Source organism: Vollenhovia emeryi, unplaced genomic scaffold (genome assembly GCF_000949405.1).
Source record: "Vollenhovia emeryi isolate VEMERY1.0 unplaced genomic scaffold, V.emery_V1.0 DF939178.1, whole genome shotgun sequence".
NCBI classification, from domain to species: Eukaryota; Metazoa; Arthropoda; class Insecta; order Hymenoptera; family Formicidae; genus Vollenhovia; species Vollenhovia emeryi.
Genome location: NW_011967188.1, coordinates 224524 through 243849, shown reverse-complemented (window position 1 = coordinate 243849; position 19326 = coordinate 224524). Strand labels below are relative to the sequence as shown.

At 38.4% G+C, this 19326-nt stretch overlaps 1 protein-coding gene across 2 annotated transcripts in view; it reads right to left on the bottom strand.

Annotated features, from left to right (window-relative positions):
* Window positions 1-8782, bottom strand: part of LOC105563288 (limbic system-associated membrane protein) — a 139165-nt gene extending 130383 nt beyond the window's left edge. For both annotated transcript variants that reach the window (XM_012014754.1, XM_012014757.1), the window contains exon 1: window positions 7762-8782. The gene's annotated coding sequence lies outside the window, so the exon portion shown is untranslated. The remainder of the gene's footprint in view (window positions 1-7761) is intronic.
* Window positions 8783-19326: the final 10544 nt, after the last annotated feature.

The window sequence follows — 19326 nt, the reverse complement described above, 5'->3', positions numbered from 1 at the left end:
GAGAGAGAGAGAGAGAGAGAGAGAGAGAGGGGGGGGGATAAAAGGAGAGGGTAAAAGACAGGGAATGTGATAAAAGGCGGGTGAGTGCGACAAGGTTGGATAATGGGGTTGAAGCAAGGCTGCTCAGGGAATGAGGGAATGCCGTAAAGGGGCGACACGGAATGCGGCGCTCACCGTACTTCCGACTATGTTCAATGGCAAAATTATGCGAGTACGGTCGAAACGAGATTCGTCACGAAAGTTCCTCCAGGCTCCCGCCTCGCCGATGGCCATACGGTTAGCAATTCAGTGGATGTTGTCGGCGGAAACTTACGACGCGGATGCGCCCGTGGCGACTTCCACTTTTGCGATTAGCATATCTAACGATAATGACTTCTTGATCGGCTTGTTTATCATTCATTATGCCTGGCAACATTTATAGCAATGCTACGAAACTTTAAACTAAATATCATCATCGCTTTCTTTCATGATATTGTTAAAATCATCACGTTTTATGCTTTTAAACTGCCTGCTTTTATTTTCGTGTTATATTTGATTTGATTGTTAGAACAACTATCGAGACTTTAATTAAATTTTTTATTGTTTGAGCGTTTCAATGTGATTTCTCAAAATATTTTAGAAACGTTACACTTTTCGAGAAAAATATCTCATTTCTTTCGATTCTCCCTTTTACGGTTAATGCTAGTGACAGTTTTAAACCCGGGTAATAAATGGACAAGCTTACGTAAAAAAGAGAATTAACAAATCAGAGATTTACCTCGCGCTTATATTTAAGATTTTTACAGATCCGAAATATTATTCTAAAATGGAATTAATAATTTGTTTTCTGCAATCTGGTCTACCAGGCTACGCATAAATAAACACAAGTTAATAAACTGTATAAATAACAAACAAAGTTCATACATATAATATAACTTTTGTTGATTCATGAATGTTTATGTGCAATTTAGATATTTATTACGTTAAATTTAGTTAAATTGATAAATTAATGTATCTATACGCATACATTAGGCACAAGAGGTTGCAGATTAATACGATATGAGAAAAATAAATTTTTTAAAAAGAGTTTAGTGATATTCGATTTCTGCAATTTTGGAAGTAAAATAGTTTTCAGGAAAAAATTCTTATATACGTACATTTTTTTATTCGTTCGTTATATCGTAAAACATATCTAAATATATATTTAACTTGTTTCCTCAGCGTTAGCGCATTTTCTTGATATACGTTGATATTGTATCTTGTAAATATCCACAAGAAGAACTATGGAAATTTGTTCCCACTATTTTCATACACACATAATTTCACAAAAGCGCCGTTAATTTTTACGAAATCCTGGTACACCGCAGCGTCTTACGTTAAACGCTAACCGTCTTATTTCAAGGTGGAAGAAATAGAAAAACGGAACACGGCAAATTTACTCGTGTATTGTGCCGTGGTTGCCGTGGAAGCTTCACGAACACGGCACGTATTTCTGACCGCGGGAAGAGTTACGAGTTCGACGTGAGAGAAGCTGCTTGTACCGTTGTAAAAACCGAGAAATTAAAAGACGCGGAAAAATGCCAACGTAGCCTGGAAAATGCAGTGAAACAAAGCGAAGCTTTTCGTGAATGATATTATCCGATAAAAAATTATGCAAATTCATCAATACCAAATGCTGGCATGTTAAACCGGGAATTTTTCCTTCTGTTTATTCATTCGATATATAACTACTTTGCCAACAACAGTTGAAAGCAGGCATCTCTAAATTAAGCCGTGCATTGAATATTTAAATTTACAATTTGCAAAGCAAAAATCATCGCGTTTGCACTTTTCTCGTTTGTTTGATACTTTTTGACTTGTAAACGAAATTTATTTCTCTCTTCCTCTTTTTCTTTCCCTTCGTCTAAATATTTATTTTATTTTATATCAATGAGATATTAGTAAGATAGGTATATAAAGTGTGTGCGAAGATGTCACATAGTCTAATGTGATCGAATAGTATATTTAATTTCTAATGAAATAAAATATAGATATGTTTTCATACACAAGTATAACAGTAAAATATTTTTTAATCAATCTTTAGAAAAATGATGTAAATGTTATTATTAATTGTTTCGCTTAATTAATTGCACAAACGTCGCGAATAAAATTTTTCTTCTAACGCTCGGGTTCAATGTTTTTCTGGAGTAATTACGAACAAATTATAATTTCCAATATTGATGGGCCAGCAAAGTGAATTTTACAACATAGTCGATATTCGTAACCTTTTCATTGCTGAAATAACATCATGGAACATGTTAACCAGCTGCAGCCTCATGTGTAGCTGTCAGATTCTGGGAACGTGCGTCTGTCGAGGGCGAATAATTAATACATTCACAATGTTGATTTACGTATAGTGTGTACACGCTGTGCGCCATTCAATATTCACGCGGTACCGTCAAGTTTGCATCGATAAGTTGTCACTTACGATCGTGCGTGCGTTGCTACTTCTGTTGCAAATGAATTCGCTTGCGTTGCTTGAAATTACACGTAGCGCATGTACATAGAATCAAATTGAATTAAATGCCTAAGCAGAATAAAGTGGAACGCATTTCGTTGTCCCGACTAACTAATCTCGTACACAACTAAATGAACATAACAAAAGGAAGAAAATAGTTGACTTCATAAAGCACCTTTATCTCTCATTTAATAGCCGCTTTTTCATAACGAATGTCTGTAGTAATATCACGCTGACTGATGCGTTATAGAATACGTAATGACGTAAGCTACAAGCCTGTGTGTATGTGTGGCCTAAGTCGTAATAAGCTTAGTTAGCACAGTAGACAGATTTTCGAGCGATTTTCAGAATCCTATTCTCATTAGCTTTTAAACGGGATTATAAAGCTGGAATCACGCTGAAATTCATTTGCCGTTCTCATTTTACGGTACCGGCGACTCTTTATTCGAGCGTGAGTAACACAGAACGTAGAGGAAACAGCCGCCACACGCTGGGTATCTCTCCCAACGTCCAAGACAAACAGTGTGGAAAATGAATTTTTCTGTCATCTTTTTTTTGAGAACTCATTCCATTCCCCCTTCCCTGCGCGATTTGTACTGAATTGCTTGCAAATTAACATCCGCAGAATGAGCACTATCGGGCGTGAGAGAAACGACCGTTGTCGCAAACACGCGGATGAACGGAGGTGGCAAATTTCCACAGCGGAGAAGAATGGAAAGAAAACTCTCGTATGCGAGAGACGAGAATTCCAGTTCCACGCGTACACGGGAACACGGGAGAAACGCAATATTTCATTACGGATTTCGCAATTACACCGTCCGTTCGGTATGCCGACGTAATACGGGAGATACGCGCAGTTAAAAATTGGGAACGGTCCGTTAATGTATGCATAATCTGATCTACAGCGCGGCATTAAATTACAGGGTCTTTGTATCCCCCTCGAGGCAAGATGCAAAACTGTTTGATTAAACCGTAGCATGAACCGATGTGACTGTCGGATATTTTTCGATATTGTTTTATTGTTTTATTGCGTCTGAGGTAGCGAGAATCGTGCGCGGTTTAGGAGGTATACATTGTAAAATAATATCAACGGAGAAACGGAACGGATGAACGACAGGACGTATAATCCGGTTACTCGCTGATTGAACTTTCATAGAGATGCAAAACTGTATTGTATTAAGAGAGAAGTGGGCGATATTCCGGATTGCGCGCCGCGAGAAAGTAATTTCGGGAAGCTGCGCCGTGTTACACGGTCGCCGTGCAAGTTTCGCGCAGCCAATTTTTCCCGTGCAAACAATGCAAAAATCTATTACCGAAACCCTGTCACCTTTCACGTCACAAAGCGATTGCCCCCGAAAATTTAACACCGCGTACCACGGTTGCTAGCTTTCAAAGGAACGCGAAAAACGAGATAACGTGGCGATATCACATGCTTCTCAGGATCATTATACCAATCGGCTGCTTTGTGCGAATGCTCGATCGATTGTACATAATTGCATTTATATTTAATCACTACATGTTCTGTATTTCACGCTGTCTGCTACGCCGATACATGATTAACTTATTGCATCATAAATGCGCAGCATTCGTGGCTCATGATGGACGCCGATCAAACAGTGTATTATGTATGTTCAAATGCGGTGTATGTATTAACTTTCATAGGTGTGTATCATTTCCTAATTTTCCATGTTATCAAATTTGCATAAACAGTACATTTCGCAAAAATTTGACCGCTTAACTATACAGCTTAATTAGATAATCGTATTTTTTTTTATGCGATATACAGTTATACCATTGTTATTCTGTAATTCTGCAACGAGATCGAGTTGCTGTAATTGTGCAGTGCATATTAGTATTGCTCACAGTGAACGTCGTTAGCAAGCATCGGCTTGAATGCAAATTAAAAGTAAACCGAGATGATTAATTTTATCCGTGCAACAATTACGATGCCTGTCTTCGTTCTCCTACATCAGCACGAACGTGAGTGATTCAATAATTTTGCCCAAGTTCTAGCTTATTTTCAAGCGAATCCGAAGATCGTGCATGGTAAAATATCAAGAGCGCGAGGAATCGATAGAATCACTCTGATCTGGCTATTATGATCGAGAAGAGAGAGAGAGAGAGAATGAGAGAGGGGGGGGAGATAAACATTTAGGAAAATGTATATCCTGGCTGAAGTACAATGCAAGGGAAACGGGTAATTGGGTCCGCAAACGACACCGACAATTGCACGTGAAATTTACATAGCTTGACTTAAATGCCGTATGACATTACACGGCAGCGTTCATTCAGGGATCGGAAAACGGTTCGAGATATGGAAATCGATCGACCACGATACATATATGCCAGGGTTATGTCGTCCTTGTTCGGCAGGCTTCAAACCCTCGTTGATCCGCGCGTTGAAAAGCTCATAAGCTCCCCAGCCGCCCATGGTCCGAATTCGGGTTACATGGCTAACGTGGATTGTCGAGGCCGTTGAGCGAGCGGATAAGCGCGGAATACTGAATAGTTCTCCGTTTCCGCCGAATCGTCTAATCGTACGTACCTATCTCATGCAGATTAAACGGTGAGGCGGGATTGAATAGGGTCAGTGTTGATATGTCGGCCAAGTCTATAGGTTTAAAACTATAAATTGTATACGGAAAAGAAGAGAGGAGAGGGAGAGGGAGAGAGGGGGGGGGGAGAGAGAGAGAGAGAGAGAGATTTTTCTCGAGCAAAGTCGGGATGATCTCGATGTGATAGGATAAGTCTGTTGAGGCGGAAGCTCTTGAATAATCACAATTGATTTAATATTTTAACCACGACCATCGAATTAAAAGTTAGCTCTTTAATTAGATATGGTTCAATTTTGACATATGACGCGTTTGACAGTGTGACATGATAAAGTTACAAACTTGTTACAAAACGATAATTAGATTTAGAAACGTAGATAGAAACTTGTGAATCTAATAGAGTCGTGGCAAACTTAAATAGATTGTAATTAAATATAAAGCTATCTAGGAAAGTAAAGGGTATCGACGGATATATTGCATGATATTTGACATATTGCATTTAATATACCGCGCAAAGTGCTAATAATAATTCATCTTCATTCCCCCCAAGTATCGTGATACATTCGGAGAAAGTAAGTGGTCGTGTTGAAAGTATTGGACTATTAGATTAGACATATTAGACTTGGGAATGAAACAACGCGAAACGACAACAAGGTCTAGCACGGGGTCAATCACTCAGGAAGGCTTCACTCCAGTTTTAGACGTTGATGAATTCTCGTTCACTAAAAGGTACACGGTGACGCATGTGCGCGCGGGAATAACTGCGTATCACGTACGTGTTAGACACACACAAGCCAAAGGGCGCGAGAGGATATAGGACGGCATGATTAATCATCCAATCTTTTGACAAAAAGCGAAAAGCTCGTCGGATTTTCGCAGCGGCGGTGTCTCCTCCGCCTGTCACAAAAAAAAAACAGGTGATAACCAGCTGATAAAATGCTCAGGCGCAACAACTTTGATTATTTGTTTATAATCGAGGCTATTTGGCTGCGACACGAGGGAAAATTTCGTATTCGTATTTTTAGCATACTAAATTTACATATTGAAATTAAAAATGCTTACAGCTGACGAATATTTCGAATAATAATTGGATTATCGTTACATTGTCCCTTTTATGTTGTACTTTGTTATCGCTAAACGATCGATTTCTATCGCACTGACGTTTTGATTAATTACGAGTATATTCGTACGCAACAAATCTCTGTCAAACTTCTGCCAACCTTCTACTAATATTTTGTAATTTATCAGAGAGATACATACATGCAGTTTGATCAAAAGTAATACAATGAAACTGAAAGAATTACATTATAAACTTAAACGGAGTTGCATCCAGGTTTACCGTCGCGTGGTGTCTGACTCTGAGTGAAGGACGAGACGTTTAACAGGCGAAAATCGGCAATAGGGGACAAAGTCAGCGATCGAGTTCAAGTTCCTCTATCGCTCTTGGTCGCTTTGACCTAGATGATTGTAGACAATTCAATAGTAGGACGTACACAACTGCCTCTCGCACACGCGCACGGAGTAGATTCTCTTCTGCCAATTCGGTTGCTGGAAAACTCGAGCTCTTGCGCTTGACTTTTAAAACTTGAACCTATACTTGTTCCCCGGTACCGCCTAAATCGAGCAAGTTCGAATCGCCGCGAGGATGAATTCTGCTGGCTGCACCCTCGACATTTCCGTCCAGATGGTTAAAATCTCGTTGAAGTTTCCGTCCTCGATTTCCTGCGCATCCGTTCGCGTTACCTCGTTGGCTCGTACGGAACGTACAATTGATTGTTCGTAATAAATTGTCCGTGACATCAAAGACATTTCATTGTTCAAAAATGTCGATTCTCTGAAATCCATGGCTAACACGTTTTGCGGATAATAAACATGTTTATATATAAATGCCGGCATAGCGTACTATGTCAGAAAGCTTATTGTCAGAGATTTGTTCGGTTGTTTTTTTTTTGGGCGGGATTACAGTTCGCAAATAGACGCAGCGTGCCAATGCATTTTGTGTTTCGACCTAGTTTATTACAGTTTTTGCGGCTAAAAATGCACGATAAGTGTGAAATGTGGCGTATCTTTCTCAAACAACAGACAGAATAATGTTGGTTCCGTTTTTGTTTTTTTCTTTTAATTTTACATAATAATATCTTTTGATGTATTACTTATCTGAAAAATATATTGCGTGTACAGTATTCATACGTATATACATATGTATATATAATGTATCTGTGTATGTGTGTATTTTTCTACGAACGTGCCATGTATTTTTAGATGAAGTTCTCGCATACAACACATAGCTTTGGAAAGGTTTAAATCTCTCTGCTGAAACTATTCGCGTTGTGATTTTTGTCATAAATAAAATCGCATTCGCCTCAATAGAGTTATGCGATAGATCTCATAATTGCACATATTTTGGTATATGCTAGGCAAATATGCCGTGTTTACGTGAAATACACGTAACAATTTTTTCAGTAAAAAATATTGCTACGAAAAGATCGTAACGAAGTTATAAATTTTCGTTGTGTTTTATTTTTCACGTAACATGTTAACGCAAAATGTTTATAGTTTTGCATTATTTATCTAGCAAACACTGCATCATTTATAAAAATAATTGGTTTTTTCAAAATAGAGCAAACTAAAAGACATGCGTAAAAACAATAAATGAATTTCTCTATCGGATAAACTAGCCGTCAACTAAACAACTGAAAATCATGCGTGCGCGAAAAATATTAAGTATTTTACCTTTGACGAATTGGCCTCAGAACCGTCTCTCAACTTTGCTTCATCCAATCCAACTCTGTGGATTTTCAGCTATTGTGAAAATTTCGGCTACTTCATATCTTCCTATTCGTAAACTTTTTGAACAGATTCACGCATTGATCACTCAATCATGTTCCTGTTCTTTTCTTTTAAGTCTTATCTGTTAAAACTTTTGCCACTACATCGTTGCAAACGTTTGTCCGCTCCGCGTAATATAGATTAACTACAAATTCAAACAGCCGAAGTTCAAGTTCTTTCTCGTAGACGACGATTCGCACAGCTTCACGATCGACTTATTTTGATTTAAACGGTACTTTATCTTGGTGAATGTCTCTCGGGCCAGAACGAATATTTGCACGAGAATAAGCTGTCACCCGGTCACCAGTGTTAATTGGATACTATACTGTTCGTTATGCACAAAACCGAAAAGTACATATAATTTGTCAATATGCTAGTCGCACGTTCTCAATTATTTGCTTTGATACACTTCATTTCCGCGCGAGACCACTTATCCCCGCGCTAGTCTTACTCTAAAGTTTTCTGGACAGTTTGATAAAATTATCTAGCGGCACTGTTTTTACGATCAAGAGAGAGAGAATGGTAGAGAACTTAGCGCAAAAGTCGACAATTAATTCTCCGGGATAGGGAAACACGTGCACCTAACGCGTCTACCTGTTCCCTCACGAGGCGAGGAGCTTTTCCTAGCTTTTCGATGCGTCAACAATCGCGCCGCGTTATTCGCACCACCGCGAAAGAGAAAGGAAAAGTGGCAGTGTGGAGAAGAGGAGAGGCAATCGCCCTTTCAGAGACACCGCGATCTCACTCGTATGGTGTAACGCTCATCGCAAGGGGCGCGGCGTAACTGAACTCAGCAAACCAACCCTCATTCTCTGTCTCTGTCGGTGCCTCCCTCTCCGGCCAACCTCGCTCTATCGCTTCTCCACCTCACCCCTACAGCCACGTTTTCCCACTCTCACGCAGTCTCCGTACTTTCCTCCGCTCCTCTTCTAACGCGATCTCTTCTCTCTCATACGGTTTTTCCTCTTCCTTTTCCTCATCCTCCATCGCGCTTTTCTTCATCTCGCTCGATCTCGTATTGCGACACGCGAAGCCTTCTTTCCTCCTTCGCGTTGCAGCTACAAAGTTTCGATTCTTTTTTTTTTCTAAGCTAATCCATCGTTGAACCATGCAGAAGCGGAAGACTAGGAAAAAAGTATGCTAGCATACTTTTCTATAATCTATTTCGTCTCGTTTTTGCTCGTGATACACCCAATAGATTTCGTTCTTCGTTCTCACACGTTTAGTTATTCTTTTATCTTGTCAATCTCTTTCTCGTTTAATCTCTGTCCATCGATGAAAATTGATATATTAAATAACGTAATTTACTTTTAACGACGAATACTTATGGAGAACCAATCTCCGACAGAATCAGCGTAATAAACGGAGATCAAGGGACATGGTTGCAGATTAGAGGTTCGGCCCTGTCCGTGATTAATCTTTTGTCAACTTGGTCGGGCGTCTATATCTATGAAGCAGAATCCGGACAGAGTCGATTGGTTCGTGTATCCATTTGCATGCACCGTGAGAATATTATACGAACGATGTGACGTATCTATTTAAATGCGCATGCAAGGGCTGGCGCCGCCACGTACGAGACTACACATTTAATCTAAATTAGATTACATCCATGAGAGTCGCGTTAAGGCAATCTTGTTTTGCTAAATGTGCTTTATATGTGGCTGTGGAAAGAGAAAAATAGGATAAACCGTATAGTAGTTATTGGTAACCGCACGGCCATTAATCTCGAAGGCATGTTGGTTCGATTGCAGAGCGAGATATATATATATATATATATATATATATATATATATATATATATATATACACATATATTCTTTTCGGCTTTTGGCGAAATATCTGGCGAATGAAAATCCGGAATATCATGACGGTTGACGTACAAAGGCAATTTGGTAAATTAATTTGAGAATTCGATTGGTGTTCATCGAGGCGCGAGATTCATCGACTCGAATTAGACGAGTATCAACGCTAATATCGACCTTTAATCGCATTCCTGAAACGATGACCGCGCGTATGAAATGACGGTTGCCGCGCTATACATAGTGCAATATAATACACTATGAGTATACATACTCTGTGAGCTGCGACAACGAGTGTGGGCGTATACACCGATATGTATAATCTCGACTATCTAATCGAAAATGATTATTATTTATTCGTGTTGACATGCTCACACATTACCCTGTCTACGTGCGTAGAGACGAATTTGGGAATTATTTGCATCGGAATAGGATTGATCTTTGTTCGCAGACGAGAATCAAAACAGATACGAATAAAAGGCGATTTTATAAATGACGAACACAAAACTCAGCAAGTATTAGTGTCATAATGATGGAGTGTGCGTGAAAATTATGCGACATTAACTCTAACATACCCCTGGCTTACTTGTGATCGAGATTATCTACAAGAAAAACGACGTTTCATACCAAATATACAACATATACAAAATATACAACAATATACGTAATCTTTAAGATTTTGAAATGTAATAACATATGTGTTACACTTTCAAACATATTTGAATGGCGTTCAGGATTCACTTTCAATTTGTAAGGCTGTCAAATAGTTTTCCTTAAATTTTATAGCTACGTCTACGTAAATATTTTATGCTCTTGACGAGGACGCTGGAAACAAATAGTATTCGGGAACAAATACAAACAATTGTCTCAATAATTTTTCTATTATTGTAAAGTCTGTAAAAAGGAGTAAATTGATTAGGTCAATACAGGATGTATGAACATTGCTAAAGTTAAAGCGAATTTGCTATTTGCAATTATTATTACGATTACCGTTTGTAAATCGTAGCTGATTGAATAACGAATTGAAATACACATTTTACCGTTGCAACGCTCACCTCTTTGTTTTGCGTGATCTAACATACAAGCTGGTGCATCTCACAGAAAGTGGATACATACTTCAGTTCACAAGAACTAAAGTACCTGCCGGTTTCGATAGTAAAATTTCAAATTTCGCTATCCCGCAATAGCTACGTCTACATAAATATTTTATGCTCTTGGCAAAGATGCTGGCAACAAATAGTATTCGGGCACGTGCACAAACGATTGTCTCAATAATCTTTCTATCGTAAATCTGTTTCTACCGTAAACTCTATAAAAAGAAATTAAATATTTGTGAAATATTGAATTAATTATAGTGAATATAGCTAATATGTATTTTTTCAAAATAAGATTTAAGCAGATGAACTCTCTCTTTATTCTAAATTATATAATTCTGATTGTTAAACACAGTACAAGCAAATTGTAGAATCAAGTTTGCGGAGTATATGGCGTTAGGAGTTTCGAAAATTGGATCGTGCAAGATAAAAAGACTAAAAATGATGAGGAGACAGTTGGTCCACTGAGAATATACGTTTGTTCTCCCTTTTTCTCGATCTTCTACTGGCACGTGCATCACGGTACGTGTCGATAAGAGTTCGATGCCTGAAGTCCATGATCTTCCATCGTGAAAGACGTTCAACGTGTTCGGGATAGCAAGAAACGAACGATTTAGCTCCGTAAAATATTGTAACAGCTATGACTGTAACGTTTAACAATCTGACAGGTATCCGATAGACGTTATATTCATTCGGTATGATCATTTTCATAGTTTAATTATTTTTCTTTTATTAAAAGTGCAAATCTTTTTTATTAGAAGTACAAATTTTTATTATAATTTGCGTTTTCGTTGCTTTACTTTATACTTTATTTATATAATTATTTCGTTCAATTACTTAAGAATTGAAAGCTATGGAGATATAATCAACAAATGCATAAATAAATTGATAAAATTATTACATTATTTGCAGAACAATCAAATTTATACGTAAGATAAGATGTGAAATTTATATGCAATTATTATTTACAATTTTGCAGTGTATAATGTAAATACAAAATGAAAATTTTATTTAAAGATTAAGTACATTAAACTACATAAGTATATGCGAAAGTACGAATTTTAATTACCAGCAACAAGCGGCATTTACATATTAATATCGTGGGAGTTATGAATAATTCAATAGCATAGCATAATTAAACAGTGCAAATATTCCATGCTTGACGAAAGTGTAACATTTGTTTTAGTTACGAATGCCGGAAAGCAAGAAATACATGTCGGCGTTGTTATAAATCTTCGATTTAACTTCTACATTTGCTTCTGATTTTAAAGAAAATGACTTTTTAATTAGCTTTAAACTTAAAGAATGTTAGGGTACGCACAAGTGAAAAATTGTTTAAATCTCTTAGTAATAAATGTTAACGGTATTCACTTGTCGTCAAGTTAGATAACTAATAAAAACCAGTAATTTTATTATTATGAGATTTATATCTGTATCATTAGTCATTTCAGAAGATGATTAACGTCACAGCCACAATTTCCTTTTTATCTGATATCACCCGTGAAAGGACAATCTTAGAAACGGCATTGTTCCGGAACGTGTAATAATTGCTTTTCTTTTTTTTTCGTTTCCATTCTATACTTCTTTGTACTCGCGTCTAGAATTTAATTACTGACGCAGGTTTAATTATCCGTGATTAAAATCAATTATTAATATGTCTTATAAAAAAAATAGCAGTCTCTATTGTTCCAATATTTCTTTTTTCAAAGGAGCTTTAATATTTGATCGCTATATTTACAAGCTGATTATCAACTTTGCGATATCATCGTTACGCGAAAATACGGACTCTTAGGGGACATTATGCATGACAAATCGTTATTTCTGACCCTACCTTTACCTCCGCCTTCCCCAGTCCCCTTCCTCCAGGCGCCTTTATCTTAACAGGTCATAACTGTTCTACCTCTCCCTTATATTATGGGATCTTTTAACAGCATGGTAAGGGCGCATTAAGCGAATTTTTAATAATTGCATATCAAGGGTGCTGGATGCATGTCTGAGAGTAGTTCCATTTTTATTTTTATTCAAGAGATTTTTATTTAGTTGGATAAAATCTGCTAAAGAGAAATAATATAATTGATAATTGCATTAAAGTTTAATAAGCGTGATTGCATAAACTTTTTCGTCCTCTCTTATTAGTTGGGTGTTAGCTTAATATCTTAATCATAATTTCTTCCCAACATTTCGAGCCATGCATTAGCTCCGATAATTATGTAACACTTGTTGTTATAAGGTGCGATTTCCGTTTTAAAGCTCGGTGCACGTTGAAGATTCCGACTAAAAAATTCAGATTTTCTTCTTCCCTCTCCTTCCTCTCTCTCTCTTTCTAAGTACTTTATCAATATTATTCTTTTCTTATCAGGATGAGAAATTAAAAATACATATACTTTGAGAAGGAAAATTTGTTTGTGACGCACCACTATTTTTCATAATGATTACACCTCTCATGGTATCTGCTTCATTTGTGAAGCAAATGCTACGAAGAGATAGCCGTTGCTCTGCACGGAAGAGAATTAAACGCTTTCTAGGATTTTCTCGGTCGGGAAGTCTTTCGCGCAGATTTCCTTGAATTAGCTGTCTAATTGTACAAAATGCAAAATAGAAATTCGCGTCGTGTACAACTTCGACTTCGGGCAATCCCAATCAAAAGAGCTGGGGCAACTTACCGAGCATTTATCAGACTTTCGAAGAGTTCATTCCGTGTACTGAGAGTACTCTCTGTCGCCATTCGAAAGAGCACACTGACAAACAGGATCTGCCGTTCGAATTCTAGCTTACTCATCGGAGCGTATATAAATCGTTCTGAAAGCTCTTTATTTGTAGCTAAACCGCTTCTTTTTTCCGTTTCACAATCGTAGCTCTTCTTATTCGCTTCTTTCGTGTCGGCTCACTATTAATCAATAATTTGGCCTTAATGACTTTCTTTCACGGTAGGAATTCTCTATACTCGTATACAGAAACGCTTGACGTACTCTGTGCAAACTGTTTCATATTTTATGAGGTTTGCAGAAATGTTCTTTAATTCACAATAGATTTTTAGAATGGCGTTTAACACACGTAATACTTGACGAAACGTTTTAGTAAAATGAGTAGCAGTATGTGCACAGTATATGCATTTGTATATATTTCCGTTCGCTGAATAGTCACGTCACATATAACAAACATTTCATTTAATTCACTTTTAATGCACGACTCAAATTCTTTTTAGTCTCTTTCGGGCTGGCAACTTCATAACTTCGCCAACGCTGAAATGCCATTCCGATGGAAAATTCGAGAAACTAGGTTCGTATTTCAAGAGAGGATTTCACGCGGACTGCCAATGTCAGATATCGAGGTGTATGAATCAGAAAAGCATTAAAATTTCTCACGGATGCGTGATCCGGGCACGGTAAAACTGCTATGCGCTCAATTCTTCGGAAACAAATTCCAATTAACTACTTTTTCTTTAATTGCATATTTATCTGCACACATAATTGCATTATGTGTATGTTAATAATATTCTGACACGATCGTGTGATCTATTCACGTTTAATTGTTACTAAAAAATTATTATTGTTGTTAAAACACTATCATTCCATCATTACTCAGTTATTTTTTAATATTTCATCCATCGTACGCGTCAATCGAGGAACGCATTTTATTTTCTACCACTTGCGAATGCATCCAGTAGTAAGATCCGCGATAAATCCGCCGCCGGCATCCGCAGACAAGGGGCGCGTGTTAATGTCGCGCAGCGATCGATTGACGAAATTCTGCATCCTTACGAGTATCGAGAATTTGAAATCGGGGTAAAGCGGCTCTCGCGGCACTCACTAACGACATTTCAACGACAACGGCAGCTTCGCTGGGCTTTATTCTCCTAGATATCGGCGCGATATTAAGTCGAGCTAAAACGGTTTATTCGGCTAATGTCGTATTTGCTAACGTTCGCGCAACGAAATATGTCACGCGCACTTATATTTCACTCGATATTCGCGTCAGCTGAGCGTTGATGATAAGAAGATTAACACATCTACTTATATCGCACGAATGTATATGAAACTTTGTTTCACTCGTTTCACCGATGAGACAGAGTCGACACAAAGAGGATTATCATTCGTTAATATGTTAATATGTTTCTCTAGATTGAGGAACTCGTCGGCTATTCTCCCATAATTACCACAGAGTGAGTAAAAATGTAAATAACATGAGCGAAACTTTAAGTAACGCAACTTCTAATCATCCAACCCTTAAATGCCGTAAAATAAGCGAAAATTTAAGTGGCGCAACCTCTAGTCGCCCGACATGTTCCAAGAGGAAAAAAAAGTGATAGATTAAACTTTGCTGATTGCACGGAACAACTATCTTCCGAGAGGACTGGAGCTTATCTGCTTGAAAATTACTGCCGACGCGGCAACTCGCCACGAAAGCGTCTCATCCAATGTCGCCTTCGTACTCGGGTAAACTCCTAATGATCGCACTCCGTGATTCGTCCACAATCTTGTATAAATACGCGCACACGCGTACACACGTATGTTGTGCCTTCGTACGTACTCACCTCCCGGGCGAACATACGTGCAGGCACGGGGAACTGTCCTCGACTCGGTTTTGTTTGTACATTCGCTCGTACGAAGGCGACCTCGGCCAAGTGCTCCAGAGACTCGTTGAATTTCCGCGCGTTCCGTTCGGTTGCTGAAGGAAACACCCGACGGCCTGTCACTCTGTCTTATTGAACTATCTCGCTACCTCTCCTTTCGACCCTTCGCAAATCCTTCCCTTTCCTCCAGTTACACCTGATTAAGCTCTCGCGCCATAACTGGTATTTATATAAGATTCTCTTGGCTTTCTGCTTGACGCGAGAGGTAGAGGTACAGGGACATAATGTCGTAAAAATACGCTATTTGTAAATGGAGGAACGCGTATTTTTCTTCGGTTGAACTTCTTGCTGCTTTACCTCGACAAATAATCATTACGTCTTCGACGTACACGTACGACATTCTGACATCAATTCGCTAGGTCGCTTGATCGAATTGTCAATGCGATGTTTTCAAAGAACGGAGGAACATGGCAGAGTATTGTACTCGAACGCTTCAATTTCAATTCCTCTTGCTACGTATACAAAGCGACAAGAGTTCTGCACATACGCGATCGAATTTAAATATGTTTAGTGACCGTGAAAAATTGCTTTGTGGACGGCATCACTTGTTACGCGAACTCATACGAAAGAAAAGAAAGAAAATGTAGATTATTACAGAGAGGAAGAGAGAGGGGGATCTCTTAAATATTATCACGCGTTATATATTGCGTGCGCTGTCAGGATATTGTCTCAGTTTTGCACGGCGATACTTTCGTATACTCTCGAAGATCAAATATATCGAAAATGTGACGTGACGTTTGAAAATTTTTGGGGCGGGACATTTAGATTGCCTTGATGTTTAAATTTACCTCTCTCGTCGCTATTTGTTACGTTTCGCACTATCCCACGACCTACCATGATAGTTTTCTAACCCAATGTGATTGAACACGGATAAAGTACAATCCTGTCAGCGCGATGGAATAGCCGAACGATCTCTCGACAAGATCCATCCAAGGAACAGAGCTACGGCGAGAGGACGTTGTACCAAGTGATCCAATTTCCAATTCCATTAGAAGGTAAGCAACGCAGGAAGCTCCGTACACACCCAGGGTAACTTCGATTGCATTCTACGGCTCGGCAGGCGTTGTAAAGAGCATTGGGTGAAATATCAGATGCGAGAATACGCGAGACATTACCTGTACTAGCGTCATCCGCTGCGCGCAAATCGTAGGATCAAAAGATAGACGGATATTGGAGCGATGCTGGATTTTTAAGTCAGCCGTTAATATTCCTCGCGATAGATTCCTCGAACAATTGTAAGATACAATTCTCTTTGCTTTCAATTGGAAAAGATATTAATCATTGGTTGCGTCAATTATCGAAAAAATAAGATTATAAAATTTCGATATTTCGTATTGGCCGTTTTCCATATCGCTGTAACGCTTGTTCTCGAATATACATAAAAATCTTTCCCTATATTTTATTAAGCGGTGTGTTTATCACGAATGCATGACAATCTTCGAATGTTGTCTTGTGGCGGAAACGGGGATATAAGTATCCAGTGCTTATTATGGTGTGAATCGAATGAGGTGGATGAACGGCACTTGGACAAGATTTATCTAAGGCTCGACGAGATGCGAGAGAAAGAGCATTGCACGCGAGTGATCCAATTTCCAATCCCATTGCAATATAAACAAGGTATGAAGCCACGCGATACCAATAACACGGATCGTATACCTCTTTGCGCACTCTCCCATAACTTCTTATGACGTTACGAATATACGGCCCTGGATATTGTTTTCAGTACCAGCTCTTCTCTTTCTCTTGATACGTTTCAGATAAAAGTTTAATATACGCGCTTATTTTAGTGTGTGAGATTCATTAATTGTACTAAAGATAATTAATTGATTCATAAAAGGCTTCGCGTTTATATTAACGTTTTATAAGACTCTGCTGAATTTTTAGAGAGCTATTTTGTTGAAAGTTGTGTAGTTATATGATAAAATCAAGTTTACATTCACAATCGTACTCGATGAATCGTATTTTGGTAATCAAATCATAATGAATTAAAAACGCGAATTTTTGCTCACAATAACATCTAGTTTTGTCGATTTCATTTAGAAAGTTATGCTTCGTTCGTGTTCATTCAACCGTCAGCGCTCCGTGTTCCGCAACGCTCGACAAACGAAGCTAATTCCAATAATCTGCTACAAACGGATATCGAACGTGAATGACAAACAATTTTTCTATAATTGTTTAAAATTGGGATATTCGCAAATAATATTGCGCACATACCTACAACATTTCCATTTATTTTATATTACCGAGTAAGAAAAAAAAATCAACCTCGAATATCTTTTTTTGTTCATTAATCCAGTTATACGATGTCAACTCAGCTTGTCGCGGAAATTAGTTATTTTATGATGGCATTTATTGGAAGGCAATAATACTGTGAGTAGCAGCGTCACTTAAAGTATTTTTATAGAGTAATAATAGTCATGCGCGTTTATTGCACTATTGGTCCCCAGGTATAAAATATTTTAAGATACTCTGGGAAAAACAAGACAGTTAGCAACCCATTTTAGGGCCCACAATTAATAATCGAATTATTTGGTTCGTAACTCTTAATCTTTTACGAATTTCACCCCGCGTAATTACAAATCGCAATCGGCTATTCTATCTATATCCACGATTTTAAAGTAATTTAACTAATTCAGTCTCTCAATTAGTTCTGTCGATATTCAGTAACGCAAAGATAATTTTTACTTAAGAGGCACTAACCGGAATGTTAAGTTGCTTAACTACAAAAAACTGTCTTTTTTTTCCCAGAGTACAATCATATCATTTTATTCACAGTAACATTCAACGAAACCATTCACGTGGTTTAAAAATGAAAGAAGTAAATACTTATAGGAGTATTCCATATAAATAATGTAGAATAATTGAATAACTGATATACGATTAAACCGATATAATCGAAACAAGTGTATTCAGTGGATATCGGTTCGGTAGGCGGGTAAGGGAAATAAACATTTCTCAACCGATTGTCAGGAGCATCAGCGCGTCTCGCTCGACACGATGGCACTCTCGCGTTGCTTTGCGAGTTAATAGCCCGTACTTTTAGCCCGTAACTCCAGAGGCGATCTAGATAAAGCTGCTTTATGAAGCCAACGGCCGTACACCGTTGCCCTGCAGTCAGTTGCATAACGCGCGACGTCGCGCGTCGCGCTGTCGAGTGCGCGTCCCAACAATACCTGCGACCGAATGGTGGGTGCATTTTACCATCCCTCGCCTTCTCGCGCTGGTACACGAGCTCTCATAGTCGCTTGCACGTCCACCGGGTCAACTTAGGCGCGACCGCGGGGCACTTGGAACATTTCCGCCCCGGAATTGATTGTCTCGCTATAAATTTCGTAGCAGCGAGAATCACCGGGGGCGTAGGTGGACGAGAAAGAATTTTGAATTCAGTTACAAAACACTCGGGAAAACGTGAGTCGAGGAAAGACACTTCTAGGCACATTTTACGCTTTGCTGCATAGTTTATTTTTATTCGCAAAACTGCCAACTCCGTTTCATACCGTGATATATGGAAGAATTATTAAACCATATAGCGCAAATAGGACTGAGTGTTAAAAATCGGAATATGGCCTGAAACCTAGCTGGAAACCACGTACACTCGTAGTTATTAAACGTGTATTTCGCGTGCATGGGATTACAAACTTTTTGTAAATTTGAAATGCACCATTATATAGGAAACGTTTGTATTGTGGCTTCTGTACGTGCACGAAATTTACAAATACTGTCCTGCAATATGGCTAGTAGACCGTCGCATTTTTACGCTTCTCCATCATTCTTTGGTCGAAATATGTCACTATATGAGTATTTTATATTCGTTTTGTGTATCTGTTAAAAAATAGTTTTACAGACATAGCAAATCGAGATATTTCGTATCTCGATTTTTCCATTCTACAGCGGCACTAATCAATACCAGTTTATCTGTGTTTTAACGTTACGATAAAACTAT